Raw genomic sequence first — 16,724 nt, 5'->3', positions numbered from 1 at the left:
GAGTGGTAACATAGAGACCAAAGGATTATTTTTAAATAAATTCCTTCATGATTTATTATCAGAAAAAAATTAACTCCTGTGCTTAAATTTTACATACTTGGTGGGGGGGGAGGATCATATAAGAATTTCTTGAGCAAAGGCCAAGAGTTGGGGAAAGATTAAGAACAAAGGTCTAGATAGAACTGGAGAAATGGCTCAACAGTTAGGAGCACAGACTGCTATTGCAGAGGGCCAGGGCTCTATTTCCTGTATCTACATTGTGGCCTACAAACATAAGTCCTGACCACGGGCATCCAATGCACTTGTCCAGCCCCTGAGGACAGCAGGTACACACCTGTAGCACAGACAAACATACAGATAAAATACCCATACATACAATTGATAAATTAATTTTTAAAAGGCCTACACTAGGCAGATAGTTTGAGAAAAAAACTCAAAGTTGGCCTAGCTACATGTCAAGACCATATCCCAGTAAAATAAAACAAACACTTAAATGAATAAAGAAATAGCAATAACCTTCATGAGCCCTTTACCAATGTGGTTTTTAAGCTCAAGTTGAAGTTTCATCCAGTTAGGATCAGGTGATGGGAAACCTGAGCTATTTAGAGAAAAGACACTTTGTTAAACAGCATCACTGTTGCATAAGTGTCCACCCTAATAGAAGCATAAGTTCCCTTCCTGGTCTGTTTTTAGAAAACTAATACTCCAAGGAAGGAGCACTGATTTATTGGCTCACACCATCCCAAACTTGAGGTAATTTGACTTAGGATGATTAACTGATAAATTTAGTTCTTATCTAATAACCACAGGGAAAAAGTCTTTCTTTCATGACCTCAAAAGTAGCTCATCTTAATAGCATGCTTAATGTAAATGTGGTCATTATTAATAAAGTTTTATCATTAAGAGAAGACATAAATTCCCAAACAAATAATTTCCCCCCATTGTTTCCATTCTGACCAGCCTGGATATGCTTATTAAATAACCACCATGAAAATACATCCCACAAGGGATGTTCTTAGAACAAGAGACCCAGTCTTCATCCTAGTGGTACCTAAGAAACCTGAGCCAAATCTTTGGAAGTCCTAACTCAACCCTGAACAACATGGTAAGTTAAAATCAGGATCCTCATTAATAAAAGATACACTTTCAAAGTAGCCTCTCAAAACAGCCTCACTAAACTGAATTCTGAACTCCAACAAGAACTGTTTATTTGAGGATAGAAAAACTGTTAATGTGGATTTGGGGAAACATCTTCCATGACAGATACTCAGGTGATTATTGCCAACTCTAGAATTTCCACACTTCGATAGGAAAAGAAGCTTACTGAGATGTGGAACATGCTGACTTTAGAAGTCTTTTATGCCTTTTAAAGGGAAATTAAGCAACCATTCTAGAGCAGATTAAGCCTTCTCCAGACCCCATGTCCCTCCGCATTAACAGTTCACGAGTATTTTTCTTGCAGAGAACAGTTGCACCTGTGGGAATAAATATCCAGTGTTATTTCAACTTTTACCAATTATCCTAGTAAAGGAAAATTTTATGTTAAAATTGAAGCCTGTGAAACAGATGCTGAGATTCACAGCTAAACATTAGGTGGAAGGTGGAGAGCCTTACCGAAGAGCAGGGGGAAGGACAGAAGGACCAGGAGGAGACAAGAACTCCAGGAGAGCAACTGAGCAACTAACCTGAGCCCTGGAGAGCTTGTGGAGAAAGACAGATGGACTGGACCTAGGCCCCCTACACATGTGTAACGGAGGGGCAGCTTAGTCTCCTAGAAAGGGGAGCGAAGACTGTCTCTGCTTGTACTCTGTTGCCGGCTTTCTGATCACTCCTCCCTGGTGGGGCTGCCTCACCAGACCACAGGGGAAATAGATGTTCAGTCCTGATGCAACTTAATGAGCTGGCGTGGGTGGGTAGGGGGGTTCCTCTAATCTGAGAAATAGGGGAGGAGGAGGGGGGAGGGGATGAGAGAGGGAGGATGAGACTAGGAGGAGAGGAAGGAGGGGGCTAGAATCAGGGTGTAAAGTAAATAAATTAACTTACAAGTAAAATAAAATGGAGGCCTGCAATTTAGTGGTCTTCATCTGGAAACAAAACAGAAATTATGACTTGTTTGAATGAGCTTCTTTTGTTGGTATTAGTATGAGCAAAAGAAAATCTATAGTTAGACTCAGGAAAAAGAAATATTACCGTGCTGAATTTTTCAATCCGATATAAAATGACCTTTAAGGTTCCTGTAAGGACAGCCCCATGCTTACAAAATCAACTTTTTATATAACTAAGATTTCACTTGCATGCCACCTTAAATGTTAAGCAAACAGTCATTAAGCATTACTATACCTAAATATCCTAGACAAAACAATACAAATCAAAATCACTGTTTGCCCAAAAAAGTCATTCTTCCCATCAAGTAACCCATAATATTCAGGGACTGGTAACAGGAAATAGTTAATACATTAAGTGCATTAGAAGGTCTTTCTATCTTCTTGGTCCAGTATCATCTTCAGATAGATAGACAGACAGACAGACAGATATAGAAATAGATGATCGAGACTATTGATCTATATGTTGATTAATTTTTGAGAATTTCATACATACTTCGAATGTATTTAACCCCAAATCCTCACCTTACCACACCTCAACCAAGAAAGAAAGAAAGAAAGAAAAGAAAAGAAAGAAAGAAAGAGAGCCAAAGAAATAAGCATGAGAAACACAAACTCAGACACACATGTATGTTCCCATATACAGGAATCCACTAGGGAGGGAGAATGGAAGGAAGGAATGAAGGAAGGGAGGGATAGAGGGAGGGAAAGAAAAAGAAAAAATCTGACTTGTCACAACATTATGTGACAAAAAGCCTGCAAAGATGGTACCGAGTTCATTTAATGATGCCCATCTACAACTGGTCATGGGGCCTGCCCTTAAGAATGGCTTGTTTCCCCCAGTGAGACTCCCTTGGAAAGAACTGAGGTGTTTATTTGTATCTGTTTGTTTTTTATAAGTGATTATTAATTGGAGCTAGCTTCAGGGTTAGGAATGGGGGCACATTTCCACTTTTCCTTCCAGCTCTGTGACCCCATCTGGTACAGACCTGTGCAGGCCCTGTGAATGCTGCCTCCACCCCTGAGCTTCTGTGTGTACTTTTGTGTTTAGAAGACCTCATTTCTTTGGTTTACTCCATCCCCTTTGACTCTTGTACTCTTTCCACTACTTCTTTCACAAGGTTCACTGAATGCTAAGGGGAGGGAGTTGATGGAGACTGATGGAATTGTCTATATTGTCTCTGTATTTGTTCCCATCTGCTGCAGGAAAAAGCCTCTCTGATGATAGCTGAGCAAAGCACTGATTTATGAGTATAGCAATTGCTATGTTTCTTTTACAGAACAGTAGTATTTGGTTTTACCCTGTCTCTGGCCTATCTAGTCTCAGGTTGTTGGCAATGTCAGGTATGGAATGAATCAGATCTTAATTGGGAACTCAACAAGCTTGGTGACGCTATTGTACTTATCTTGAAAGCAGATCGCTCTTGTAAATCAAAGTTTTGTAGCTGGTGTTTACCTTTCTTTTTCCTATGGTAGTCTGCATCGTATGTCCCTCAGAGGTGAAGGCTTGGGATAGGCACTTGTTCAACTTCTCCATGTTCAATGAGTTCTGTGGGTGTTGTTTTCAGCAATAGGACCTTACTGTCAGTTTATGGAGAGCAACCAATTGTCTTGAGCAACCAAAAGTCTGGATTGTTTGGAAGTTCTCATGAAACTTTGGCTAACAACTCAGTTAGATATAGCCCATTCTCAGTACTGGAAGCTTTATTTGGTGATAAGAGATGTCCAGCTGGGGCCCTATCTCTATTATTTGGCCATATCACTTAGGTTGGTTTCATTATGTATATACTTTAAGCAGATTATACTGGATTAAGTTTTCATATGGTCCCTTAAATGGCCCCTTCTTATATTCCCTCACTTTCTCCCTCTTCTGTACCCCTCCCTATTTTGTCTTGTCTTCCCATTTCAATCTCACCCCCATCCCCATAGTCTATCCATAACTATCCTATTTCCCCTCCCTGGGGAGACTCATCCCTCCCATAGAGTCCCTTATTTTCTACCTAACTTCTGTGTTTCTTTGGATTGTAGCTTTTTTAAATCAGTGACTTGACAGCTACTATACACATGTAAGTGAATAAAAAACATATCTGTCTTTTGGGGTCTGGGTTACCTCACTCATTGTGATTTTTTCCTAGTTGCTTTCATTTACCTATGAATTTCATGATTACATTTTATTAGCAGCTGAGTAATATTCCATTGCGCTAATATACCACATTTTCCTTATCTGTTCATTCATTGACAGACATGTAAGTTGTTTTGCTTATTTCTGGCTATTATAAATCAAGCAGCAATGAATATGGCTGAGCAAGTGTCTCTGTGACAGAATGAAATAACCTTTGGGTATGTGTCCAAGAGTAATATTGATGTGGATATTGATGTGGATTGATTCCCAGCTTTTTGGGGAACTGTCACACTGGTTTCCACAGTGGCTGTACAAGTTTACAATCCCAACAGCAATGGAGGAGTGGTCCCCTTACTCAACATCCTTGCCAGCATGAGCTGTCACTCGTTTAATTGACCTTGGCCATGCTGACTGCCATAAGATGAAATCTCAAAGTAGTTTTGATTTCTATTTTTCTAATGACTAAGAATGTTGAACATTTCTTTAAGTGTTTCTCAGCCACTTGAGTTTTCTCTTATTGAGAATTCTCTGTTTTTATCTGTAAGCAATTTTTTAGTTGGGTTAATTTTTTTCTTTGATGTTCAGTTTCTGAGTTCTTTGTGTGTTTTAGAAATCAGCTCTCTATCAGGTGGTAAAAATCCTTTCTCATTATGTAGCATAGCACTTTGTCCAAATGATGGTATCCTTTGTCATGTAGAAGCTTCTCCGTTTCGTGAGGTCCCATTTATTAATGAGTTCAGGACTATTCCCCCACTTTCTTTTCCATAAGATTTGGTATATTTGCTTTCATGTTAAGGTCTTTGATTGGTTTCAAGTTGAGTTTTGTGCAGAATGATAAGAATGGATCTATATGGATTCTTTTACATAGAACAGTACCAGTTGCTAAAGATGTCAGTTTCTCCATTGTGTTTTTTCTGGCTTCTTTATAAAAAGTCAGGTGTCTGTTGGTCTGTGGAGTTATGGCTGGATCTTCAGTTCAATTCTGTTGATCAACATTATCTGTTTTTGTGCCAGAACAATACTGTTTGTAGTAGTATATAGCTCTGTTGTACAATTTGAGATCAGGGATAGTGATCAGCAGTTCTTTCATCTTTCAGGAGTGTTTGGCTATCCTGGGTTTTTTTGTGCTTTCTGGGTATTTTGTGCTTCCATATAACGCTGAAAATTATGCTTTGAAGTTTTGGGAAAAATTAAGTTGGAATTTTGATGGGGATTGTATTGAGTTTCTAGATTACTTTTGGTAAGATGCCGATTTTTACTATATTAGTCTTACTAACCCATGATCATGGGAGAGCTTTCTCATATATTCTTCAATTTCTTCAGTGTATTCAAGTTTTTATCATACGAGTATTTTGCTTGCTTTATTAGAGTTATTCTAAGGTAGTTAATATCTTTCCCAAGGCTACTGTGAAAGATGTTGTCTCCCTTATTTCTTCTCCCATCTGTTTGTCATTTCTATATAGGAAGGCTAGTGATCTTGTGTGATAATTTTGTATCCTACTACTTTTCTAAAAGTGTTGACCAGCTGTAAGAGTTTTCTGGTGGAATTTTTAGTCACTTTCATATACTACCATATGATACAAAAATAAAAAGATATTTTGACTTCTTCCCTTCCTCTGTGTATCCTCTTGATTTCCTTCAGATGTACAGATATTCAACATATGTATATGGATAAATATAATTCACCATATAAACAAACCGAGAGACAGAAGCTACATAATCATTCCATTAGATGCCTGTGACAAAAATCAACACTGCTTCATGATAAAAATGCTGGAGAGATTGGGGACATACTTCAACATAATAAAGGTAGTTTACAGCAAGCTCATAGCCAACATCAACCCAACTAGAGACAAACTCAAAGCCACTAAAATCAGGAACAAGACAAGGTTTCCCACTTTCTCCATGACTATTTAATATAGCACCTGAAATCCTGGCTAGAGACAAATGTTTTTTAACAGCTCTGGTATTTGGCCTCTTGAAAAACACTCTAACAAACACATCTGCATTATGCTGAGATAAGGTCTTCCACGCCCAGGTTGTTCAAGATGGTAGTCACCAGTCACATTTACTACTGAGAACTTGAAACATGGCTGGTTTTAGTCAAGATTCATTTAGCTAATGCTAACAATACAGAGTTGACATAACAGCTAATGAATGTATTTAGCTTGGATTTCAAGCAGATGCTTCTGCTACAAGGTCATATTAATTATTCTAAAGCATATACAAACCAGACCTGCCAATTGTGAGGAGAAGTGATACAGAGAAATGCTTCTTTGGCAGACAATTTAGGCAGCAGGCAACTTTCAAATGTAATTAGAACAAGAAAGGTACATGCATCTAACTTTTCAACTAGAAATATGAAATATAAATACAAATAAGGCATTTCTAAATTTAGCTTTTAAATGAAGATGAGTCTGTCCTGCAAGCTATGGTGCTGTAAAAAGGCCCTCATTTTTTTTCAGTCTGGACAGAGAGTTCATGGAGAGTTCAGGCTATGGAGTCATTGTCAGGTGAACATTCCTCCCTGAGGTGGGACAGCTCATGCTGCAGCACGTGAAAAAGCAGAAGCTTGGCAGGTCACAGGAAGAGTTCTTGAGATGCTCTGACCTTCAGGACAGACTGTCTGCCTTTCCTAGTCATCTCACCATTCTTCGGAGCTGTGTGGATCTAACGGGCTCAGCACAGTGCTGTCCAGGGATATTTATTAGACCAAGAAAGCAATCCAGAATTTTTATTGCTTATTTCCCACAAAACATACCCAGGTTCACTGCACAGTGACCTGAGCAGGCTACAGTAGACAGAGTTTTCCCTGTCCTCAAGCACATCATACTTTTTAATGAGTTCTTTAATGCTTTGGGTAATTTTCTGTGTCTATGTGGTGAGACTATAGTTTCCTACGATTTAGCCAAGCACTCTCAAAGGTTTACCCTCTTGTATAAATGGGAAAATTCAGAAGAGGTGAAGGTGGGTTGGAGAGCCTCCAGCCAGGGGAGAGTCTCCATCCTGCCACTATCATTATGGCCATTTTCACCCCACCTGTGAGGGTTAATGTAAATGTGTCAGCTCTGCTGCTCTACTCCCAAGGGCCACAAATCAGAGGCACCATAGATGTGCAGAGCTGATGTACTGAGAAGCAGTGGCCTAAAGATACCACACACGCACTATCTAAAAGCAAAGGATATGGAGTATATGGATTTGCCAAATATCTAGAAAGTCATTACCATGTAACAATTTGAACTAAGATAAGGGACAAAATATCAAGCAGTCTAGATAAGACTAGTGATCATCAGCATCCATTTCTTTCTGTAACTCAGGGGTTATCCTTCATTTCCTTCTAAAGTCTGGCCAAGTGACAAAGAAAGATGAGTGGCGGTAACATGTGTCCATTGCACTTGCAGCTCTATGGCCTTTCTTCTTGGCCTCAGTTACCATGAACCACCTGCCGAGGCTAAAAAGGCATGTGACCCCCATGGGGGTCAGCTGTCCTGAAAACCCAGAACAAATTTTCTCTGGGCAAGAGATATCTTTTGTGTGACCCTCCTGAAAATCAAGGGGATTTGTTATTTGTTTGTGCCAACATTATCTTCCCTATTATAACTGAGGAACTAAATCAGTGGTTCTCAACCATCCTAATGCTACAGCCCTTCAGTACAGTTCCTCACGTTGTGATGGCTCCAAACCATAAAATTGTTTTGTTGCTCCTCCATAACTGTAATTTTGCTATTGTTATGAATCACAATATAGATATCTGATATTCTGGGTATTTGATATTTGACAGCAAAGGGTTGTGGCCCACAGGTTGAGAACTGCAGAACTAAATGATGCAGGGTTCCTGTCCTCTGTTTTCTTATAGTCCAGGAAAATTTTTTTACTGTATCTCAATGGCTGTAATAATGCTATGTTCAGCAAAAACATAATTTACATAAGCATTCACTTCCAAAGAAGTTGAAAAGATGATTTTCATAAGAAAGCATGTGCAAAATCAAGTTAAGATCCAAGCCACTAAGGTATTTATTCTCAATACTCAGTAATGATTTAAATCACATGGTTGAATTATCTATGACAAGGGCCTACATCCCTAAAGACTCTAGTTAGTACTGGGTAGGGCCTAGGCTTCAGAATTGTTCAGAGACCCTAAGTTTCAGACTCAATGATTCTGATTGTTTCCTTAAGCTCCTGAGACAAGTTTGCATGTGACTCTCAAAACTAAACACTAAGTCCAACACTCAGGTTATTTGCTAAGCAAAGAAAATAGAACTTCTATTTCTGGAAATGTATTGTATTTTAATCACGTCTTTAATGTTCCTCCCTGTGGGAATCAGTTTCATGTGTCACGAAGCTAGGCTACAGTTTAGCTTCCCGACTATTCAAACAGACACTAAAGTAGGTATCCCTGTGATAGTTCATATGGTATTACATATAATATTTCGTGGAGAGATAAAGACTATCATTTGCTGACTTGAAATGAGATAGATTATCCTGCACTCCAACAGGGCTTAGATAAACCGATACACCTTTACACTAGAACTAAGACCTCCCTCACAGACAAAACAAAGAATTCCACCTGCGAACAGCAGCTTTCACTTTCAAGCTTGGACACCCTCGTCCTTGTGGCCTTCTCTGGGGATTTCAGACTGCTCTGCCCATCCCCCAAAGTCCATAACCCAGTTGCTTACAGCAAACTCCTTTATATACCTTCCTCACTCATTTTTTTCCTCAGTGAAGCTTGACCCTCATTGCTCCTCCCTCATTAGCTTGTAAACTGTGGAACATAGATAACTGTCTTATTCATTATGATTTCCTGGTACCTAGCAACACGCTAGCCCCATCCAAGTCACCCATTAAGTCCACACTGGATGAATAAAGAAATGAACAAATGGAAGAAACATCTGGCTGCTGAGGGAAAAGTATAGGCGAAAACTGAGGCAAGAGGGAAAAATAAATGCTATTAGAGTTGACTTTAAGGCATATCTCTCTCTCCTCTCTTACTTTCTTTCTCTCTGTGTATAAATAAATAGATGAAAGATAGATAGATGACAAATAGATGGTAGATGAGTCTATATTTGTAGCCTACTGAGCCTGCACAATATTATCTGATCATGGAAGCTAAGCCAACTCTGCTCAATTAATACTTGGATCAGAAACTACATCTAATTTTCATCTTCTCCAACTAACGTAACCTCTAAAGGTGAAGTTCCCTGTGTTCAGCCCATCCATTATCCCCAGGGAGGCACAGATTAAGCATTGATTCTAAATTAATTGAGTGTGTGATTGCTCACTCATTTACTCAGTTGGAAAGTTCATCAATGTTCACCAGTGGATCCCAACAGCCAGCTGCATCTAGTACCAACTCAAAGCAAAAAGAGAAGCCGTGTCTCCCCGTGGTGGGTCCAGGTTGAAAAGTGATGATTACCACCATAGCTGCAGGTCTCTCTGCATATGGCTGGGTCTTTAGGTGCTTTCTAAAACCTTTGGGGCTTATTCCAAAGACAAGGACTATCTGATAAGCACACTGACATTTGTGAAGGCTAGACGCAGGTTTGCCAGATTTTTCTCTGACCTCATCTCTCCTCTATGAGGTTGTGCCAGAGCCCTGGGGAGAGGATAAAAAAAAATAAAAGTGTTCTATCATAAAAATCTCCGTGAAGCACAAGGAAACAGCTAAGATGCTCTGGAGCCACAAGGCAGCACAGCGGCAGTGCCAAAAGCCACTTGAGATGAAGCAGATTCTAAAAATAGACTATGAGGGCATGTCCTCTATCAGAAGAGGAAAATGAGAGGGCCAGCGAAGTCAGAAGTGGGACTGCTTGTCACAGCGTCTGCGTCTGTCATGGAAGAAGCCATATGTCTGACAAATGAAAAGTGGTCCAGGGAAAATTCAATTCCTGGGGCAGTACCCCCCCTTTTTTTCTTCTTTTTCTGGTACTTCAATCGAACTTGTTTATGACAGGTGGGCACTTGACCACTGAGGATAACCCCAGCCTTCACTTTTCTTTTACTTTATGCTTCTTTCGAGATAGGGTCTCACTAAGTTACCTAGGCTGGCCTTGAAGACATGATTCCCCCACTTAAGCCTGCCAAGTTGCTGAGATTGCAAGCATGTACTGCTATGCTTACCTGACAATCTGTCTTTCAGTGCAGACCTTCAGTTTGGTCACAGCTGTACCATTATTATCATGGCAGAGAATCACATAAGTACAACATAAGATTGTACAGAAAATCTCTCCAACCTAGCTGGACCCTCACGACCACCCATCAGCACTTTGTGAGATCACTTGTGACCACCCCAAACCGAAATACTGTCAATATCCATCTCAGTCCTCCAGTACTACAGCCACAGAAAATGGCCCCAAAGACACCAAGGTCATCAGGCTTTAACTGGCCAGGACTTGTTGCCACTGGCCTGAAAAGCAAAACCAGAGCATTCTTCTACTATACATTCTTCTATTATATTCTTCTACGATCCATAAACAACCCCACAGAATATTAACATGAAAGAGGTCACCCTATAACCATGATGGATAAGACAGAAAAACATCTCTGCTCTCCAGTCACATCTGAATGGAACATTAAACGTGTCAAGAGATACAGAAATGACTCAACACCTCCCTCTCCTGGCCAGGATGAGTGACAGCTGCTCCTTTGCCAATCACAACTTCAGTCTTGCTCTATAGCCGGAAGAGCCGGCTTTCCCTAAGCATAAAATGCTCCCTGCCACCATGATAACCAACTGACCCTCTAAAACTGTAATCCAACCCCTGATGAAATGCTTTATTTTATAAGTTGCCGTGGTCATGGTGTCTCCTCAGTAACAAGACAGATGGGAGAGGACCTGTATGGCTCAGTTGAAGGTATAAGAAAAAAGAGCTTCAGAGACAAAAGGTAAAAGCAAAGCCATGTAGAAACAGAAGTGTGGAGCATCTTAAGACAGCGGGTGAGACGCAATGAGTACTTCTGTGATGTATAAGCTAGTGGAGGATGCTATAACAAAACACTCACAGTAGGAGCTTAAACAACCAAAACTTACTTTTAAGAGATCTGGAAGTTTGAAGCCCAACATCCAGGTGCCTAAACATTTGATTTCTTCTGAGCTCACTCACTGACTCTATTTCTTTCTCTCTGCTCTCCCTTTCTCCCTGCTCTCCCTGGCTGACAGATGGACTCCTCATTTTGTCTCGCGTGGTCTTTCTTCTGAGCAGTGACTAGGATCCCTTTCTCTGGTTTTCTACTTTGGATGGTGGACTACAAGAAAACTTGGTATGGCATGTCTAATGTCATTACATTTCCCAAAAAATTGAGGGTTAAATTTATTCACAAATTATCTAGGCAAGTCATGGCATATAATTTGTAACAACTATAACTTTGTGCTTAAAGAGAAGTCTTGCTTTCTGATGTATAGATATTTGTATATGTTTTTTCTGTTTCTATTTTTTCTTCATACTAGATTTACCAGCAAGACCCTGCAGATATTGAAAAGATAGCTAAACAGGCAGGCAATACTAAAAGAAGAGATTTGCCTATGACCATACGACCCCAAATGTGACTGATCTCATCTTAAAAGGGGGATTGATTACTATTTATAAACATTACCCCAAATGCTCGGGAAAGCAGCTGATGCTCTTCTAAATTCAGGTCACCTGCTGTGTCTGAGGAAGTCTGAGCAGAGCATTGGAGGATGGAAGTCTCCATACTGCAACATCAGCAGGGAGCCCGTAGGGAAACAAAGGTGCTGCCCTTGTGCCCTTGGACAAAAGCTGGCAGTTAGCAAAAGCACCTTTCCCCAGGTACAGGTTAGCACTGATAGGAACCTTAAGATGGATATTCTCCAGGGAGAGGGGGAAGGTCAAACACACTTAGCATCAGTCAACTACACTGAAGGCCTCAAGCTATGGAGTTTCTGTGTGTAGAAGCCCATTTCATTCCATTGTCATATTTCCATGTTACGGGTAAGGTAACAAGCATTATTGACATGTTCACAGAGACTAGAACAATGAGTGGAGTCTGCTGTTATAACGAAGCCATATGCCAGGTGTTTCCCTGACCCACTAGGTCATAGTGTCTTCAGCCTTTGCATTGTGTTCACTGTCCACTGTCCCTCTTCATCAGGCTGCAGTACTGGGGAGTGGGCCATCATTCAGGATTGCTCAAGGACAGCTCTGAGCTGAGCAAAAACCTCCCACCCTGCACTGAATAAGCAACATATGAAGTCAAACCCTATGCAATTATTATAGGTCAAAATTTGTCAACATTTATGATTGCATATGATTTACACTAATTGCTTATTCATAGTCATATCTCAAAGCACTCTAACTACTCATCTCCTTCTCATTGGAGAGTGTCGAATGCACAGGCCTTTTGCCTCGGGCACACCTAGAAAATAAGTCTTATACTGCCTGGGGAAAGAAATCCAAAATTATCTTCCAGAAGCTTCCCTCACCTTCCACACACAAGCTGGAAAGCAAGGAGAGCCGTTAAACAGAAATTCAGGCATTCTCCCTGCGATTGTTATTTCCGTAATTAAAAATGATTATGTCCTAGAAATACCAGCAGTGTGGGTGGATGAAAAATAAGATACTAAACCAGAAGGAATACAAAAAGAGGAACCCTTCCGAGAAGGTCCTTAAACATGTATCGTAAAGCAAAGTCAGAAATGCTGATGGTCCATATACCAGAGAAGCTCATGCAATGTGCATCTGCAGCCATTAATTCTGAGAGACACTGGATTCTTTCCTGGCTTCCAACAAATAAACTTAAGTTCTGGAGCATTCACCAATGTCTCCAGTATGTATGGAACACTACATATCAGAAAACCCTAGAGGATGTTTCCACCTTTAAATATTTTAAGTACTTTATAATCTTCTAATTTTTCCTCAAGTATTGGAAAGAAGGATCCTAGGAGCATTATGAAGTCATACTTAATTAATTTTATTTACATCCTATGTGTCTCCTCACCCACCAATGAAATTATTCCCATTGATGTGGAGGCTGGAGAGTGGCCTCACCTGAGTTAGAAGCACAACGCTTTGCAAGGAGAAAAAAGGTAAAGGAGCTGGGGATGACTCAGAGTCAGGACCACTGGATTATTAAACCGAGCCAAACTGGTACTCACACCCCTGAATACATAAGAGGTCATAGGAATGGGAGCTCAAAACAGTCACTGCATTTCATTAACGCCTTTCATTCCCTATGGAAAAGGGACTTGGATTTGCAAACAATGTATTAATGATAAAGCTGGTCCTGAATGGACAGATTCTTTCACAGGTCTGAAATCCATCAAATTCAAGTCACAAGGTAAATGTCCACAAACACCAGCTAATACTAATTGAATGCTTACGCTATATCAAGACCTTTATGTGTCTACTAGCTGATTTAATCTGAGCAAAGTTCCCATGTACTGTTATCAATTCTATTTTAAAGATTAGAAAACTCAATTATAGAATGTTTGATGTCCCCAACATTTCAGTGCCAGGAAGCAGAAGTGCAGATTAGGAGAACAGGCCGTCTGAATCCAGAGCTCATGTTTCTAATCACAAAGAACTATGGCTTAAGTATAACCAGCTGTCAGAGAAGTCAATTCTTGCTGCAAACGATTAGGAAGGTTTGATCTCAAAAAGAAAAAATAAAAGAGATTCTAGCCACCAGTGAGAAAGAAAGGACCTCTTCCAGAATACTAAGTGTCAAGATCAATGGTTTCTATTGCTGTGACAGAACACCATGACCAAAAAAGCAAGTTGGGGAAAAAAAGGTTTGACTTACACTTTCACAGCACTGTTCATTACTGAAGGAAGTCAGGATAGAAACTCAAACAGGGCAAAAACCGGAAGCAGGAATTGATCCCACGACTTCCTCAGACTGGTTTCCTTTTAGAACCCAGGACCACCGGCTCAGGGATGGCACCACCCACAATTGGCTAGGCTCTTGCTCTTTGATCACTAATTGAGAAAATGCCTTACAGCTAGATCTCATGGAGGCATTTCCTCAACTCAGGCTCCTCCCTCTCTGTTGACCCTAGCTTTTGTCAAGTTGATACAAAACCAGCCAGTTCACTAAGTGATTCTTACTCTTGAAAACCTTAAACTGCTCGCTTCCCCAACTGGATTATTGGTTATACCTGAAGAGGAGAGGTCTCTCTGCCTCCAAAGTTCCCACCTGAAAAGATGTCACTCTATCGGAGGGGACCATCCAGTATTTCTTCTTTTTGCTCTGTCAAGCAGACCCTTAGTTGCCTCTGTTGTCTGAAAGGAAGTGACAGTAGCTGGGCACCCTTGACACCAGCTTCTGAGTAGCAGATTTTTTTTTTTTTAGTTTGGGCTCATATGTTTTTAAAAACAAATTTTACTTTATTTTTTATGGGCATTAGTGGTTTTTTTTTGTCTGCATATCTATGTGAGGGTGTTGGATGCCCTGAAAATGAAGGTACAGACAGTTGTGGGTTACCATGTTGGTAGTGGGAATTGAAACCGGTCCCCTGGAAGAGCAGCTCTTGACGGCTGATCCATCTCTCCAGTCCCTAGTCTGGTGCTTCTGCTTTTGCCAACCAAACACTGACTGACTTGACCATAAAGTTCACAGTTACGTAATGATAAACTAAACTACAATGTTTACATTCTCAAGCCACTGATGCTACAGAAGACTTCATTAACACACAAAACCACCCATGTTCTCTCTTGTAAAATAATGGTGTGAAGAGACTTTTTGTTCAGCATTGCAGTCTTCAGTACTGGTCATTGCAAAATAAATGTTACCACATGGCTCCCACAGGGGACCTTTAAAGAAATATTGGAGCTATCTATTATTTAACTTAATGGTCTCTGTCCTTAAGATAGATGAGAAAATGTCCCTGCAGAATGTCAGAATAATGAGATATGTCATTTGTCCCAGATCTGCCAGGATAGTCCCGAGATTTAAACCGTACCACATTCTGAGCATCTGTATCCCTGCATAACCCTTATCTGTAAATCTGGAATTAAAAAAGAAAAATTACTCTGCACAGTCCCTGTTTGTTAAGAAAAGCATCATCTACAGAAAGATAAAGACTGCCACCTGCTGAGAGGACAGAAGAAATCAAAACTTGTAAGTCCATAAACCTTGAAAACAACATCTTCCAGGCTACATCAAAGGGACTTAATGTGTTCTTCGCTTTCCCTAATGATGCCTGACATGTGGGAGCAAATATTTGAGCAACATGCCATATTCCCAGCCAAAGAGCATCAAAGGGGGCTTTGTCCAAAGCAGTGAACCCAACGTTTCCTTACAGGCAAAGCAAGTGACTATCCTCACCATTATTTCATCTGCCACGTCCACAGAATTTGCATTTCTTAAAGGTTCACAAATTATTCACAAACCAATTTAGCACTTCCAGATAAGGGGAGAAAGAGAGGAGGGTGAAGAGAGGTAAGGAAGGGAAACAGAGCCAAAATCATTCCCACTTCTGAACATATGTTACACATCTCTGGAGTCACCATTCCTATTCCTTTACTCCCAGTAAACATACTGATTTATGAGAAAGTCTTTTGAATATAAAATACCATAACTTTTTTACTTTTGTTGTTTATTTCATAGAGAATCTTAAAAGGTGGGAGGAAGCTGGAGTAATTTACAATTTTATTCAGTTTCTGTTCCTAGTGCCAGGGTGAAAATAAAATGGTAGCTTACAGATTGAATAACAGTAAGGCTGAGAGCTAAAATATACTGAGATCAGTTCTTATGATTTGGTGGCTGGAGGAAAAAAGAAAGAAAGAGAATGATCCCCTGTTGACAAGAATGGTGCTTCTGAGAGCACATCAAATGATTCATCAAATGTAAAGGATAGAATGGATGAAACTACAGCCATCCCCCGTGACCATGCAGTACTTGAACTGTAGATTCAACCAAATATGGACCAAAACTGTTTTTGGAAACTGTATTTCTATGAGGAATATGGACCAAACGTTAACATCTAAACTGGCCTTCTCTTCACTACTTAGCACTTCTGGCTCAGTAGAGAATCCTGAAAGATAGTTCATAGTTAACTGGAGAAAATATGCACAAGAACAAGCCAGAAACACTCCAACCTGGAGTGGGGAGGGGCTCACCAGCCTTCACTCCTGGCTGAGGATCTGTTAGCCCGTTGGTGGCAGCTAAAGGAAGGAGAATCAGTTTTCCTTAGGGTGCTTCTCTGTTACTGCTTCCCACTGGATGGCCCCATATCCCTAAGTACATGGCCAGGAAATATTGGACAGTGTTTTGTTTTGTTTTAAGAAAACAAAGGAGGAGAAGGAGATGTGAAATTGGGAGGGGCAGATCTGGGATGAATTAGGGGGAGGAGGAGAAGATGAATATAATCAAAATATATTAATAGAAGGTCAATTATCCTAGGAATGTTAAATTTGTTTCATTTAAAAATCTAAATATCGTATGAATCCCTGCACTCTACCCTAGCAGTGGACTTGGAAAGGGGCAGGGAGGAGATGAGAGAGGAAGGGTGGGATTGAGAGGGACTGAGGGAGGGGGCTATG

The sequence above is a fragment of the Meriones unguiculatus genome, chromosome 15, assembly GCF_030254825.1.
Source record: "Meriones unguiculatus strain TT.TT164.6M chromosome 15, Bangor_MerUng_6.1, whole genome shotgun sequence".
Taxonomy (NCBI): Eukaryota; Metazoa; Chordata; class Mammalia; order Rodentia; family Muridae; genus Meriones; species Meriones unguiculatus.
The sequence above is the reverse complement of the archived record's forward strand: the minus strand, read 5'-3'. Positions refer to the sequence as shown.